Raw genomic sequence first — 17000 nt, forward strand, 5'->3', positions numbered from 1 at the left:
ACCATCCTTCTGTATGCAAGGCAAATGTCTTACCTCCATGCTATCTCTCCAGTCCCTTGCTTTTTCCTTTATTTTTATGTTTATGTTTATTGGTTTTTGAGTCACATCTGGCAGTGCTCAGGGGTTACTCCTGACTCTGCATTCAGAAATTTCCCCTGGCAGACTCAAGGGACCTTATAGGTTGCCGGGAATTGAACTGAGGTCTGTCAGGGTTGGCTGCATGCAAGGCAAATGCCCTACCCCTGTGCTATCTCTCCGGCCATTTTTTTTTTGACTTTTTGTTATTGTTGTTTTTGGTGAAGGCCACATCCGGTGGTGCTCAGGACTTCCTCTTGGCTCTGTACTCAGGAAGCACTCTTGGTAGACTTGCGAGACCATATGGAATGGTGGGGATCAAACCTGAGTTGGTTGTGTTCAAGGCAAATGTCCTACATGCTGTACTGTCAGTATCACACCTATTCTGGATTTAAGAAACTGAAGAGGGCCGGAGAGATAGCAACGAGGTAGGGTGTTTGCCTTGCATGCAGAAGGACAGTGGTTCAAATTCCGGCATCCCATATGGTCCCCTAAGCCTGCCAGGAGCGATTTCTGAGCATAGAGCCTGGACTAACTCCTGAGCGCTGAAAAAAAATAAATAAATAAAAAAAGAAACTGAAGAAAGTTAAGGTTATGTCAGGTATTTAGATGCAAACAAGTGTTCTGTACCCCATAAGAAATAAAATGGTTTGGGGGCATGGGTATATGAAGATCAGCTGCCCCTGCAGCCATGATCCCTGGGATACTGTTCAGGTTCTTGAACCATCTATGTCCCAATGTCCAGGGCCCTCCCAAGGCAGAAGCCACCATCCAGAATTGGAACCTTGTTCTTTTAATGGGGAAAGGGGCATTCTCAGGAGCTACTCCCAGTTCTGTGCTCAGGATTATTCCTGGCAATGCTTGAAGGACCCTGTAATGCTAGGGATCAAAATTGGGCCATTCACATATAAAGTTAGAGATCAACCCTGTGAGCTGGCACCCTGGCTGCCTTTGCTTTTGAAATGCTTTGGGATCCAAACCAGGAATGAGTGAAGGCCCCTGGGCCACTGGGAATGTGACCTCACTGCTCCCACGTCCCAGGTTTGGTTTTTGGAAAGGCTGATGATACCAGAGGTCTGAGGGAAGCAAGTTCTGCACTGCCCAGTGGAGAGTGGCATTGCTGCATTTCTGATGAATAAGGCAATTAGAGAACCTGAGAGACAGGACACTGGGTATTTACTTTTCTTGCAAGTGCCAACCCAAATTCTCTCCTGGTACTACATTTGATCATAGCTACATGTGACTCCGGTCCCCCTGTAAAATAAAATTTCACGAATTATGAGATCACCCCACACACTGTGTTTATTGTTTATTTTTCTTTTAAATATGGAACGCTTCACGAATTTGCGTGTCATCCTTGTGCAGGGGCCATGCTAATCTTTTTTGTATCGTTTCAATTTTAGTATATGTGCTGCTGAAGCTAGCACCACACACTGTGTTTCTAACCCCTTATGCAGATGGGTCTAAAAAAGCAGGGTAGTTAGCAGTGAAGAAATAATAAACCAAAAAAAAAAAAAAAAAGAAATAATAAACCAAGCCAATCAGGCCAGTCTATGCCTGGTAGTACAATATCTTTGAATGCCAAGCCCAAACTGACTTTTTTTTTTTTTTAAAGCTTTATTTATTTACTTAGTTATTTCTTGTTTTTTGTTTTTTTTTGAGGGGGGGGCACACCCAGCAGTGCCAAGAGGTTGCTCCTGCCTCTATTCTCAGAAATTGTCCCTGGCAGGCTCAGAGTAGCATATGGGATGCTGGAGATCGAACCCAGGTCTGTCCTGGGCTGGTGGCATGCAAGACAAAACTACCACTGTGCTATCACTCTGGCCCTGAAAATTGACTTTTCTTTATTATACCAATACTCATCGACCAGGAGGGGGGAGGTTGAGCATGTGACAAAAGTACCTATATCCAGTGTGCTTTTACATATCAAAGGAAAAGGTTTAAGGAAGAAGGAAGTTGGGGGAAATGTCTTTGTTTTGGGTTAATATCTGGGTGTCATCTTACAATTTCACCTTTCCTGTTTAAAACAAAACAAACAAAAAATATGAGAAAAGTTACAAAAGTTTTGTTCTACTTCTCTACCAGAGGAGGGAATCCCAGATCAAAATTTATAAAAGTGGTTGTTCTTTTGCATAGGCACTGTAAAATGTGGCTGTAATAATATCAAAGATTAAATAATTGTATACATCATTCTCAAAACAGTTAGCTTTTTCCATATCTTTGTCTTATACATGTTACAATTTTTTTTGTTTGTTTGTTCTTGGGTCACACCTGGCAGCACCCAGGGGTTACTCCTGGCTCTATACTCAAAAATCGCTCCTGGCAGGCATAGGGGACCATATGGGATGCCAGGATTCAAACCATCATCCTTCAGCATACAAGGTAAACACCCTACCTCCATGCTATCTCTCTGGCCCCTGCAAAAAATTTTATAGACTTTTCTGAACATAAACATTAGAACCTTTCTGCAGATACATGTAACTTGAAAATTCTTAAACATTCTTACATCAAACACTATATAAGTCTAGAACATCCGAGTTCCTTTCCCATAAACTTTCTTTTTTTTTTTTTTTTTTTTGTTTTGTTTTTGGGCCACACCCGGCGGTGCTCAGGGGTTACTCCTGGCTGTCTACTCAGAAATAGCTCCTGGCAGGCACGGGGGACCATATGGGACACCAGGATTCGAACCAACCACCTTTGGTCCTGGATCGGCTGCTTGCAAGGCAAACACTGCTGTGCTATCTCTCCGGGCCCTCCATAAACTTTCTTAAACAAAATCATAAGAACATTTTTGCAGAGATATCTACAGTTTGAAAATAAGTCTGCTAAAACATTCTTATAAAGAACATTGTAATAGGGGCCGGGTAGGTGGCGCTGGAGGTAAGGTGTCTGCCTTGCAAGCGCTAGCCAAGGAAGGACCTCGGTTCGATCCCCCGGCGTCCCATATGGTCCCCCCAAGCCAGGGGCGATTTCTGAGCACATAGCCAGGAGTAACCCCTGAGCATCAAACGGGTGTGGCCCAAAAACCAAAAAAAAAAAAAAAAAGAACATTGTAATAAGAGTCTATAGTATCCAATTTCATTTTCTACTGACTTCTGTGGACAAAGGCATTAGAACATTTCTGCAGACATAATTTTGATAATAAGTTGCTACATAATATACACAATAAAACTTCATATCAATTGGGAAACATTCACTAGGATAGCTGAGATCTATTAAAAATTTAACAACATTATGCATTTCTATGGATCTGTGCAAACTAATATTAAACTACTAAAGTTGGACACAAAATTATCTGTTTGCAGTGGGGCATAGAACAAAGGATTAAGATCTGTACAGGTAGAACACACAGTTTAACCAGAACACAGTTTAACCAGCAATTGCAATGACTGATGCAAACAGGGTCAAGAGATTAACCTAGAAGAAAGAAGGAGGAGGTTCTGAAAGCAGCTTCTCCTCTACTGGGCATCTGCTGGGCTTTGATCCTCCATCTTCTCCATCTTCTCCTTCTGTGGTATGCTGCTTAGATTGTCTGGGACAGAAAGGCTTTAGGTTCCTGGGCTGGAATCTGGGCGGGGAGACCCGCTCATCTCCCTGCTGTTAATCTCCCTCAAAGGCCTGAGATATAGCACTGCAGTAGGGCAGGGCGTTTGCCTTACTCAGCCAATACAGAACGGATGGTGGTTTGAATCCTGGCATCCCATATGGTCTCCTGTGCCTGCTAAGAGCAATTTCTGAGCAGAGAGCCAGGAGTAACGCCTGAATGCTGCCGGTGTGACCCAGAAACCAGAGAGAGAGAGAGAGAGAGAGAGAGAGAGAGAGAGAGAGAGAGAGAGAGAGAGAGAGAGAGAGAGAGAGAGAGAGAGAGGGAGAGGGAGAGGAGAGAGAGAGGAGAGAGAGAGAAAGAGAGAGAGAGAGAGAGAGAGAGAGAGAGAGAGAGAGAGAGATTTCTTTTTGTCTTCTATGTGACCGTGATAAACTTCTGCAGATTGGGAGACTGAGGTCCTTGCACTAAGTACCTTGGTACTTTGAAGAAAAGCTCTAGGCCTCAACCTCTGGGATGCTGCTTAGTCTTCAGCTCTCTCCCCTCCACTTCCTGCTTCTGTTCTGCCTGAAGGGGTCTCTGCCACATTCAGAATAGGGGCCATGTACACCAATGTACACCAATGAAGGACACTGCACACTCAGTCCAGTTCAAGGAGGCTGTGATGGTGATTATGTGATTATGTACCAGAGGGTCAGTAACTCACCATCATTGGGATCTTCTTGGATCTCTGAGTCCTGGGTCACTGTTTGAGCAACAGTTATAAAATAAAAATCCACAAGTTGTGAGATCATCCCACAAGGGGTTTCTAAAACCCTTTATTTAGGTGGACTGGTCTGAAGAAGTAGGGTAGCATAAAGAAATAATAAGCCAAGCCAGTCAAGAGAGAGCCATGGAGCCAGTCTGTGCCTGGTGATATCCCTGAGCACCAACCCCAACTGACTTTATTTATTTATTTATTTTTATTTTTTGGTTTTTGGGCCACACCCGGCGGTGCTCAGGGGTTACTCCTGGCTGTCTGCTCAGAAATAGCTTCTGGCAGGCACAGGGGACCATATGGGACACCAGGATTCGAACCAACCACCTTTGGTCCTGGATCGGCTGCTTGCAAGGCAAACGCCACTGTGCTATCTCTCCGGGCCCAAACTGACTTTATTATACCAATACCCATCCACCAGATGGGGGAAGGTTGAGATCTAGACAAAAGTACCTTGTTGGGTTACTGATCCTACCCTAATCGATAATTGTACTTCACCCTAGGGTGTGATCTGGTGATAGTATATTGGATTGTTCCTTACTTGGTATTCTGCTCCCACCCTAGGGTGGGACCTGATTCTTGCCAATAAAAGCAGGAGTCTGAGGAAGGCAGGGGCTCATTCTTTGGTCTTCTTTCACTGAACTGCTCTCCAATTTAGGAGCAGAAAACTTCGGTGGTTTGAATTCCTTGTTGAGCACTGGGTTTCCTGAACCCATTCTTGTACCTTTTCACTGTATGAATTATTTCCTGCGATCTCTACAACTGAAACTGTTTCCCCGTCCTAAATGGACAAGGTAAAGGGAACTGCCTTTCCTGTCTGGGAGCTCGGTGGGAATCAAACCTCAACCAATCTCCTAGAGAATGTGACCTCTTCAGTACCTAGCTTGTATGCTTTCATATATCAAAGGTAGAGGCTTAAGGAAGAAGGAAATTGGAGGAACAACTTTTTTTTTGTTTGGGGTTTAGGGTTGATAGCTGGATGTCATCTCATATCCCCCCACAAAAATACCCAAATCAATAAAAATTTATTGGGGCCGGTGTGGTACAGTATTAGGACATTTGCCTTGCACACGGCTGACCCAGGATTGGCTTCGGTTTGAATCCTGGCATCCCACATGGTCCCCTGAATCAGGAGTGATTTCTGAGCACAGAGCCAAGAGTAACCCCTGAGTACCATCGGGTGTGTCTCAACCCCCAAATGTATTGTGATTTAAAATTTTATTTTGGTGGGTTGGGTGCCAGGATTGAACACAAGATTTCACACATGCAAAGCATAGGCTTTACCATGGGGCTACATCCCTATCTCTGACTTTAAATTGTTACTTTTTTTTTTGTTTTGGGGTCACACCCGGGTTACTCCTGGCTCTGTGCTCAGAAATCGCTCCTGGCAGGCACAGGGGACCATATGGAATGTCAGGATTCGAACCACCGTCCATCCTGAATCATCTGCATGCAAGGCGAATGCCCTACTGCTGTGCTATCTCTCCAGCCCCTGAAATTGTTAAAAGTTTTACAATAAATGATTAAGGTTAAGGAAAGAAAGCTCAAAGGATTAAACATAGGCTTTGCACCTAAGAGGCCTAGGTTTGATCCTTGGAACCACACAGTCCCTAAGCACTGAGTCAAGAGTAGCCTCTAGGGGCCGGGCGGTGGCACTGGAGGTAAGGTGCCTGCCTTGCCTGCGCTAGCCTAGGACGGACCGCGGTTCAATCCCCCGGCGTCCCATATGGTCCCCCAAGAAGCCAGGAGCAACTTCTGAGCGCATAGCCAGGAGTAACCCCTGAGCATCACAGGGTGTGGCCCAAAAACCAAAAAAAAAAAAAAAAAAAAAAAAAAAAAAAAAAGAGTAGCCTCTAAGCCTTAGTAGGTGTGGCCACAAACAGAAAAGCAGTAAGAAATATACAGAATAGGGCCCGGAGAGATAGCACAGAGGCATTTGCCTTGCAAGCAACTGATCCAGGACCAAAGGTGGTTGGTTCGAATCCCAGTGTCCCATATGGTCCCCCATGCCTGCCAGGAGCTATTTCTGAGCAGACAGCCAGGAGTAACCCCTGAGCACCACCGGGTGTGGCCCAAAAACCAAAAAAGAAAAAAAAAGAAATATACAGAATAATGGCTTGGCACAGGCCTGCCGGCTAGAAGGGACCATCTCTCACAGGAAGTCGCAAAGCCCAGGAGCCTTGACCTTGGTTTTGCAAGGACTTGCTGCCCAATGCCTCTAGTTTTGGACCACTTTTCTGCCTCCCACCCCCAACCCAGAAGCCTCAGGCCCACTTTCCAGCAGGGTGCAGATAGATACATAAAATCTCCACTGGCCTAGGTCCAGCACTTGCATTTGGCTTCACTGTGCATTCTGTGTCAGTGTCTTCATCCCTCCTTTCCAGGCCATGAACCGCTAGCACAGTCAGCCTGGCAATAATCCACATAGCTGCTTATGGGGCTTTGGAGAGGAACTGGGGAGGGGCAGTGGGTTGGGCTGCCAAAGATCAAACCTCAGTTGGCCTCATGCAAGGTAAGCCCCCTATGCACTGTCCTATCTCTCTGACCCCTATGTTCACTATGTCCCATGAACACTTGCCAAGAGTGTCCCTTACCCCTAGATCGTAGTAGTTTTTCAGCACTGCTGGTGTTTCCTCCCCCACCCTGAAGTCGAGCAAACACAATGTCCATAGTTTATATTTATTTTAGGCCTTTAGTTCAACCCCCAGAACTGCATAAGAAAAACTGCTCCAAACTTTATAGCTCTTGGAGCACGAGCAATAGAACAGCAAAGAAGACACTTAACCTTGCCTGTGGCTGGCCTAGGTTCAATCCCCAGCATCCCATATGGTCCCCCAAGCACTGCTAGGAGTGATTCCTGAGTGCTGAGCCAGGAGTAACTCCTGAGCACTGCTGGGCATGGGTCTCTCCTTAAACATACACACAAAACGTTTACAGCTATTTTTGGGGTCATTCCAAGTAGAAGAAACCCGAAATCCCTTGCAAGAGTGCACAAATGAGCACAGAGCCCGTCTGTGAGAAGCTACTGGCTGCACAGAAGCTGGCAGCATTTCCTGGCGTGTGGTTAGGAACTGTTCACGACTCTTCCACATTATTAATCCCAGCACCACGAAAGCTTGACATGTCTGGGTTTCCAGAAGATTGTCATTCTTCCGCTTTGCTCCAGTTCAGCGGCTTAGAAAATAAAGCTATTTCAAGTGGGTGTGGTGTTGTTGGTAGGGTTTGTGGGGAAAACCCCTAATTTGAGGTTCCATCATGATGACTGGATAGCTTCAGGACCTGCATGGCTCCTCTGTGTCCCCTGGCAAGAACTCCTCAATGTCTGTTCCCTCTCTCCAGGTTCTCTGAGCTCCCAGGAGTATCCTGAGTGCAGAGCCAGGGCAAGCTTTGAGCATCCCAGGGTGTGGCCCCAAAACCAAAATAAAATAAACAACCAAAAAATCAGTTGCTGGGGTCAAAGTGATAGTACAGTGAATAGAATATTTGCCTTGTATGTGACCAACCCAACTCAGTACCCCATATAATCTCCCCAGCCTGCCAGGACTAATCTCTGAGCACAGAGCTAGGAATAACCCCTGAGCACCATCAGGTATGGCTCCAACCCCCTTCCAAGATAAAAATTCCAAATGCTGGGGCCAGAGAGATAGCATGGAGGGTAAGGCGTTTGCCTTTCATGCAGAAGGTCATCGGTTCAAATCCCGGCGTCCCATATGGTCCCCCGAGCCCGCCAGGAGCGATTTCTGAGCGTAGAGCCAAGAGTATCCCCTGAGCGATGCCGGGTGTGACCCCCCCCCAAAAAAAAATTCCAAATGCTTTATGAAAAATCTTCACTTCAAACTGCTTTTAGAAATTCAGAATTTGTATATATAGACTGCTTTTAGAAATTCAAACTGGGTAACTCACAGTCCATTTTTCTCTAAATACTTTAAGTCTATTTTAATTTCTTTTTCAGGGGAAGGCATACCCAGCAGTGTTCAGGGGTTGCTTTGTGCTTGGAGTGCTCCCTGCATTGGTTGGAGGCCCATGCAGTGCTTGGGATCAAACTCAGGTTATTGGCATGCAATACTATATACAGTCCATTGGGCTATCTCTCCAAATCTTATCAGTTTATTTTTCAAAAAATAAAAAACAGGGCTGGAGAGATAGCACAGCCATAGAGCATTTGCCTTTCATGCAGATGGATGGTGGTTCGAATCCTGTCATCCTATATGGACCCCCAAGCTTGCCAGGGGTGATTTCTGAGCAAAGACCCAGGAGTAACCCCTGAGCGCTGCCAGGTGTAACCCAAAAACAAAAACAAAAGCAAAACAAATAAAAACCATGAAGTGTAAGTACACATACTGCTTTTTCTTTTGAATTTGGTCATCATGAATTAAGAAGTTATTCATGGCTGGGCTTTAGGCATAGAGTGTTCCAATATGATCCCTTCACCAGTGTCCACTACCCTCCACCAATGTCCCTAGTTTCCTTTCAGTGCCTCCCTATTTTTAGGTTAGTGAATTATTTTAGATCAAAGTACCCACAAGTAAAAATGGCCCCAGTTGGGGCTGGAGAGATAGCACAGTGGCAGGCATTTGCCTTACATGAAGCTGATCCAGGATGGACAGTGGTTTGAATTCCAGCATCCCATATGGTCCCCTGTTCCTGCCAGGAGCGATCTCTGAACACAGAGCCAGGAAGGAGTAACCCCTGAACACCGCCATATGTGACTCCTCCTCCCCCAAATGGTCTCAGTTGAGAAATTAAACATGTACAACCCCTGGGCTTCATTTGGTTTTGATTTCATTTGTTTGTTTTTAAGCCACACCTCGCAGTGCTCAGGGTTTACTGCTGCCTCTGTGCTCAGGAATAAGGCCTGGTGTATGCAGTGTAAGTACCTTAACCCCAGTATTGTCTCTACAGACCCTCTGATTCTTGTGTATATATATATATATATAAGCTTGGTTTGGGGGGATCAACCTTGCCAGTGCTCAGGATCTATGCCTGCCTCCTGTGCTTGGAGGTTGCCCCTAGAGGGTTGGGGGAATGTGTCGTGCATGTGCTTAGCCCTTTGAGCCAGACCTCCAGAGAGCCAGAGGCAGCTGCCCTTTGGTTGAGGCCCACTGGTGTGCCATACTCCCCAGCGTATCCTCTGGCCCCACTGCCAACTGAGCTTACATCTTTTACTCAACCAGCCACCAGGCCAAGATGCATGACATCTCATCTCCTTGCTACCCTGTTACTTTCTGAGGTCACACAGCTGTCAGTGGTGTCAGAACCTCCTTAAAAACCCCTGTTAATACAGCAGGTCCTGGGCTTGGGGTCCTGGCTTGTTGCCCAGTGAAGGCCGGGAAGCTGGGGGTGGGGAGCTGATGACATTACACCTGGACCCCTCTGAGCTGAAGCAGAAGGAAACGTGACAGCTGGCACTGGATTAGTGGGGAATTAACATTCTTGTCAGCACAGAATGAGGCAGGAGTATAATTAAAACTTTGCCCTTGGAAGAGCTGATTCATTTGAATTTTATTCCACACGTTTGAATGAGAGAAAATGTGAAGATTTACTGCCCTGGCTCTTGCTCTGCTCAAACTGGCCCAATTCCTTGCCTTGCATTCAGCTCAGGAGCATTTAAAGCTTACAGGTGCCTGTTCAGTCCTCTGGCAGTGAGGAGGGCGCTGGGACCAAGCAGGGACCAGGCCCCAATGTGTTATCCCAAACATTATGTTTGTTTTTGTCATTTAGTTATTAAAAAATTCGTTGTGTGTGTTTGTGTGTCTCTGTGAGTGTGTGTGAATGAGTATGTGCATGATTGTGTGATTGTGTGTGTGTGTGTGTGTGTGTGTGTGTGTGTGGCTGGAGAAACAGTACAGGGGGTGAGGCACTTTGCATGTGGCCATCCTCCTTTCATTCTCATCATAGCCTATAAGGTAGCAACTTACCTTCTGTATCTCCAGCCCCAGTAGCTCTATACTGAAAAAAGAAAAAGTGTTAGGGCTGGAGAGATAGAACAGCAGGGAGGGCATTTGCCTTGCACACAGCTGACCCAGGTTTGGTCGCCAGTATTCCACATGGTCCCCTGAGCACCACTGAAAGCGATTCTTTAACTTAGATTCAGGAGTAATACCTGAGCACACCCAATGTGGCCCCAAACCCTAAAGAAATATTAGGAAAAAAAGTTTTTAAGTGCTTAGAAGTGGAAGTGTCAGAGTGTGGCTCCTTCTGGAAGCTCTGGGGAACCCACCCCTCTTCTTTCCCTGCATTCCTTGGCATGTGGCCCCTCACAGCATGCTGGCCTATAGAGTCTAGGAAAGGATCTTGATCTGATTGTGATGCTTGTCTCCAGGACAATGACACCTTCTAGGAGACAAGAGGTCTTATATCATGCTACTGACTGACTTTTTGGGCCAGAAATTCTGTGTCGAAGATCTTGCTCCCAGAATCTGTGGCAGCCATTGTCCACCTTCTCTCAGGCAGACCACCCAAGGCTGGATTCCAGAGTCAGGGAAAGTTGGTCCTTTCTCCAATAGAGCTAATAGATAGTTTAGCGAGGAAGGTACTCTTCTTGCACGTGAATACATTGGCTGTGACCTGGATTCAATTCCTGGCACCTTATATTGTTCCCCCAGCTCTTCCAGGATTGATTCCTGAGCACTGTGGGGTGTGAACCAGAATAGTAAAGATCTCAATGGTGGTAGCACTTAAAGTAGGAGCATGCTTGGAGCCTTTGGGGGCAAGAACTTGGGTTTCCTTATGAGAACCTACCCTACCCCCTACAGCTGGAGGACCCGGCAGACTGGTGCCACTTTCAGAGAGAGAATTAGAGGCTCAGAGAGAGGCAAGATTGGTCCCACATCACACAGCTGGGAGACGAGAAGGCAGGGGTGGCATTCTGTGATACCCCCACCCTTGACAGGAGAGAGGAGCTTAGTCAGTGCCAGCTGCAGTGGCGCCTGCAAACATCTTTAAAGCCATGACCTTCTCTCACACCTCTCTCCCTCCTGACAATAAAAATGGCACATTTTTATTGTGGAGAAAATTCTAGAGGCCCCAATAAACCTGGCACCCTGTTTCAATGATCCTGAGGTGTGAGATGGCTGCAGATCTAACCTCTGCCTGTGTGTGTGCATATGTGAACATATGTACATGTTATGGCTGTGCATATGTGAATGTGTGTGTGTGCATGCCCTGTCCCCACAGGCTACAGGCCCCCTATTGCCCTAACTGGCAGGCATGTTGGAAGAAGTGCTGACCAGAGAAGTGCACATTCCTCTACGCGGGCTCCTAGCTCCCACAGTTTGGGATTAACGCTGGGGAGCAGAAGCAGAAAATTGGAATCGGCTGGAGGAAGGAGATCTCCGCAGTTTCTTCTTGTTTTATGACCAGATGTGCTGGTAGAGCCAGGCCTAATGCAAGGTCTGAGCGCAGGTCTCAGATATACCCCAGCCCTGTGGTCCTGTCCCTCATCCCTACTCTACCCCCAAACACACACACACATCTGATGTGGGTTATTCAATTCTGCTCTCAGTGCCTTGGTGGCAGTCACAACTTGCTGCCATCTTGGGTTCATCCCTTGTCATTTTGACTTTATTTATTTGGGGGGGGAACCACACCCAGTGGTACTCAGGGATTACTCCTGGCAATGTTCAGGGGACCATATGGGATGCCAGGAATTGAACCCGGGTTGATTGCATGCAAGGCATATGCCCTACCCGCTGTGATATCGTTATGGCCCCCTTGTCTTGTTGGCCATGTTGCATTCATTCATCCCTGCTTCATTCCATGCATACATTAATTCATGCACATATTAATGCATGCTTGCAGGGTCTTGTCCATATTGTGTTAGTTCATGCATGCAGTCATGAATTTTCCCATACTTTCATGCACACATGTGCCTATATATATATTTATATTTTTTTTTCTTTCAGTTTTTGGGTCACACTGGCAGCGCTCAGGGGTTGCTCCTGGCTCTACACTCTGAAATTGCTCCTGGCAGTCTCAGGGGACCATGTGGGATGCCAGGATTTGAACCACCATCATTCTGCATGCAAGGCAAATGCCTTACGTCCATGCTATCTCTCCAGCCCCTCTTTCTTTTGGAGGGGTCACACCTGGTGGTGCTCAGGAGTTACTCCTGGTTCTGCACTCAGAAATTGCTCCTAGCAGGCATGGGGGACCTGCCGTGACAGGATGCCGAGATTCAAACCACCATCTGTCCTAGATCGGCTGTGTGCAAGGCAGATGCCCTACAACTGTGCTATCTTTCTGGCTTATATTTTCATTCACACATGCATTAATTTAGGTTTTTTTAGGCTTTTCCTGTGCTTTCATGTAAAAATGCATCCATGCTTTTGGTCACACATGCATTTAGGTTTTCAACCATGCCTGTGTTCCTGCAGCCACCATCCAGCTGAGGCCCATCCAGCTGACCAGGCTCTTGTTCTGGCCTTGTGCATAGCACTGACTCAGCGCCTGTACTTTCAGAACTTATGTTCAAGAGGGAGGTGGCCTGTGAATAAGTAGACAAGAATTTGAGAGAGTGAAGACGACTAAGAAGATCAGGAGACTGATTGGGCCCCGCTAACTTGCTAACTCGGGGCATTACTGCCAGCCATTCTGAGGAAGGGATGGTCATCACAGAGGAGCAGAGTCTGCATCCCTAAAGCAGAGATGGGTGCTACATGTCTGAGATAGTGAGTGCAACCGCCCTGTGGAGAATGAGACCTTGGCACTGTGCTTGCAAGGAGCCTAAGAGAGGCTGGTTGGAGTGTAACTGCCAGAGAGAGGGAGAGGGAGAGCTGGATGATGCAGCAGGCCTCATAGCCTCCTGTGGGGGAACTGCGGGTTCAGCCAGCAAAAGGATGTTCCCACCTTGGGCCAGACAGAGTGCCTCTTCCTGGCTCTGGTGCAAAAGACCTTTCCGTTTCCTTTTCCTTTCCTTCTTCTCCTTCCTCACTTTCTCCTTTCCCCTCTTCCTTCCTTCTGCTTTTTCCCTTCTTCCTCCTTCTCTTCACACTTCTTCCTTTCCTCCTCCTTTTCTTTCCTTCCTCCCTTTTCCTCCTTCCTTTCTTCCCTGCCATCCTTCTTACTCCTCCCTCTTTTATTCCAATCCAAGACAATATGCTATTGAAGCAATTTCTCTCTCTCCCCTTCCCCTCCCTTCCTCTCTCTTTTTTCCTCCCCTCCTCTCCCTTCTAATCATCTCTCTCCTCCCCTCTCCTCCCTTATCAGAAGTCCTGCACCAGAGAGAACCAGAAGCTGAAACTGTCCCTATAAGTCTGGACCCCACCTTCCCCACCCCACTTATTCCTACCCAGCTCTCTGTCCCTGCTTGTCACTGACCTGCCCCTTGGCAGCTTATGAGTCTGAGCTCCCTGAGAGCCTCCAGCAATGTTGTCACAAGCACAGCCCATTTCTAAAACATGCATTTCAGTGAACAAAGACTTTGCAGTGTGACCTTGGCTGGCAATACCACCTCTTTGAGTCTGGGTTTTCCTCTTTGGCCAAACAAAGGCTGAATTCCAGGTCACTAGAGAACAGGGTAATGCAGAGACTGAGCTGTGACAGGAGTAGTTGCCACTGTCCTCAGGAGTTATCCTGGTGCCCTCCAGCAGGCCCGCCTGGCCCCTAGGACCAGCTGGCAGCAGTGACTTCCTGGCACAAGCAAGCCCAGAGTGCAATGGGTGTGGCCTCTCCCGCCCTCCCAGACCTTTGTCTGCCGGTTTGGTCACACAGAACAATAAAGGAAGGCACAGGCTCTTTCTCAGATGAGGCAGGCCTGGGCTTGGGCCCTTGGGCACATCTCTAGTCCTGAGGGTTTTTCTTTTGAAGTGTTTAGGGCTTACACCTTGCTCTGCACTCCCCGTAAAGGAGGGCACGTTTGACCTTGGGAAACACTGTCATAACAAGCTCAGCCTTGTGTTTATGTCTCTGTATGTCTCTGGAGCTGAGAGTTGCTGTGTCCTGCTTCAAACCCTGCTTCGAAAAGCTATGCATTACAAAAAAGAAAAAAAAAAAAAAAAAAAAAAAGCTATGCATTGCAAAATGTGCTCATTGTAGCCATTAATCCAGACATCACCTCTGATTAAAAAAATCAGCTCAAATTATTTTGTATGTTTTTGTTTTGCAGGTTAAAGGGTTTTTTTTTTAAAGTTTTTTTATAAATAAAGATACTATTTACAGTTGTGCGGGGGAGGGGCACAAAAATGTTTTCTTCTTCCTAGGGGGGCATGACAGAAAATAATTGAGAAGCACTGATATGGGGTGATGGGGATGGACCCAGATTGGCGATGTGCAAGGCATTTTTCTTGTTTTGTCTCTGTCCCATTGTCCCAGCCCCCATTGGACCTGAGCTTTGATAACTGAAAGGTTCCTGAAGTGTTTAAGCACTTGCTGTTTGCAGGACAGGCTCAGAGTGGTACCTCAAATTCAGATAGCTCCTCCTGGCCCAGTGTTGGCTGAACCAGGAACTACTAGACCACAGGGCTAGGCTGTGGTGGGGTGAGCATTAGTGCACGTGTGGGCAGAAACCAGGTTCTGCCAGTCAGCTGGTGGCCCAAAGAATGCTGGTGCTCTTGTGTGGCATCTTCTTCCCATGGTGGTCTGGGCAGGAGAGCCTGTCTCTGTGCCCTAGTTTACAAATATGGGAGCCGGACTGACCTGCCATTTTCAGGAAGGGTCTGCCTGCTGGTCTTCAGTGAGGGCTTCCCACTATGTCTGGAGCCTCCCCAGGGCTCCTCTATCTCCCCCATTTCCTCCTATTCACATATAGCCACTCTGTGTCACCACTGTCTCCTTAGCTGGGAGAACTCAGTGATGCTCATGGTTCATTCTTTTTTTTTGGGTTTTTGGGCCACATCCGTTTGATGCTCAGGGGTTACTCCTGGCCATGCATTCAGAAATTGCTCCTGGCGGGCCCAGAGAGATAGCACAGCAGTGTTTGCCTTGCAAGCAGCCGATCCAGGACCTAAGGTGGTTGGTTCGAATCCCGGTGTCCCATATGGTCCCCCATGCCTGCCAGGAGCTATTTCTGAGCAGACAACCAGGAGTAACCCCTGAGCACCGCTGGGTGTGGCCCAAACCCCCCCCCAAAAAAAAAAAAAAGAAAGAAAGAAAGAAAAAAGAAATTGCTCCTGGCTTGGGGGGACCATATGGGACGCTGGGGGATCGAACCACACTTGCAAGGCAGATACCTTACCTCTAGCGCCACCTCTCTGGCCCTTCAGGGTTCATTCTTGGCTCTGTGCTCAGAGAGAGTAACTTCTGGCTTTGCTTAGGGGATCATATGGGGTGCTGAGGCTCAAAGTGGGCTCAGCCACCTGGAAGACTAGTACCTTACTCCCTGTACTGTCTCTTCAGCACTCCCTAAATTTCCTTTTTTTTTTTTTTAATTTTTGGGCCACACCCAGTGACACTCAGGGGTTATTCCTGGCTATGCGCTTGGAAATCGCTCCTGGCTCAGGAGATCATATGGGATGCTGGGAATCTAACTGAGATTTATCCTGGGTCAGCTGATTTCGAGGCAAGCACCCTACCCCTGTGCTATCACTCAGTCCCCCTGCCCCCAAATTCCTTAAGTCACAGTGTTCCAGGTTCCACTGCAGCTGTTCACACAAGGCCCTGCAGTTTCCCGTCCCACCTTTGTGCATTTTGCTTCACTGGACATAGGAAAGAAAAGAGTTTGGAGAATTTTAGGGGAGGCAGAATGGTACCTGGACAGAGTTTGGACATTGTTGTTTGTCCAGTTGTTATTAGTTAGACTCAGAGGGCCTGCCTGGCCTTCTCTTCTCTTCTCCTTGCTAGGTCCACCTGCTCCTTCTTGTCTGGTACCTGCCACTTCCACATGAGTCACCTATAGCAAGACTGTAGATTCCCAGGTCTCATGGTAAAAGAGATTCTATTGATCCTTCAGAACCCAGGTTACTGTCACCTCCCTGAGAAGCCTTCTGAGGTTCCCATATCAGATAAATGCAACTGCTTCCCCAAGATAGTAAAGTCATGAGCTTCTTCTTTCTCCAGGGTGACTGTTGTGAGTGGGAGACCCCAGCCCTAGTCATACAGGGTTCTTTGCTGATGGCTTGGAGGCCCCTATAGGAAAAAAGTAAGCTTCTGTTCTATCAGAGGTCCAAGTACAGACCTGCTAGTAGAATACTTCAGTCTTGTCCACATAGTTGTCCCTGCAGTGCCTGCACTAGGGATTGGCACTGGTGTACCTGCTTAGAAGCAGCTATCAGAGCCTGAGAGGGTCAGGGATGGCTCCGTGCCTTGCCCCCACTTCTGTGCTGGTGCTCATGCCTCTGAGCCTAGAGACTGGGCTTCCCCCACCCAATGCTGTGTAGGGTTTGGGGGTGTGGTAGACATGTTGGAACAGAACCGTCTCTTCCTCTAGACTCAGGGCCCCTCAGCCCACCTGTGGTGGCTTGTTCCAGGAAGTGTGGCCCCATCAGGCTCCTGAATCACTCTGAAACTCCTGTGTTGATCTTGGCTCAGAAAGTGTATGGGTCAAATGGTGCCAGTATGGGCACTGAGGCCCAGGTGGTCAGGTGCACCTGCACCCAGTAAGTGGGCCAGGGAACTGAGGGAGCCCTTGAAGAACAATAATCTATTCCCCTGTGGTGGCCACTATCTTTCTTTTTCCTTTCTTTCTTT

General features: G+C 47.4%; 1 non-coding gene across 1 annotated transcript; it reads right to left on the bottom strand.

Annotated features, from left to right (window-relative positions):
* Positions 1-1395: 1395 nt before the first annotated feature.
* Positions 1396-1502, bottom strand: LOC126019776 (U6 spliceosomal RNA). The gene has a single exon (XR_007499399.1). It is a non-coding gene; the product is annotated as a U6 spliceosomal RNA (small nuclear RNA).
* Positions 1503-17000: the final 15498 nt, after the last annotated feature.

Source organism: Suncus etruscus, chromosome 9 (genome assembly GCF_024139225.1).
Source record: "Suncus etruscus isolate mSunEtr1 chromosome 9, mSunEtr1.pri.cur, whole genome shotgun sequence".
Lineage (NCBI taxonomy): Eukaryota > Metazoa > Chordata > Mammalia > Eulipotyphla > Soricidae > Suncus > Suncus etruscus.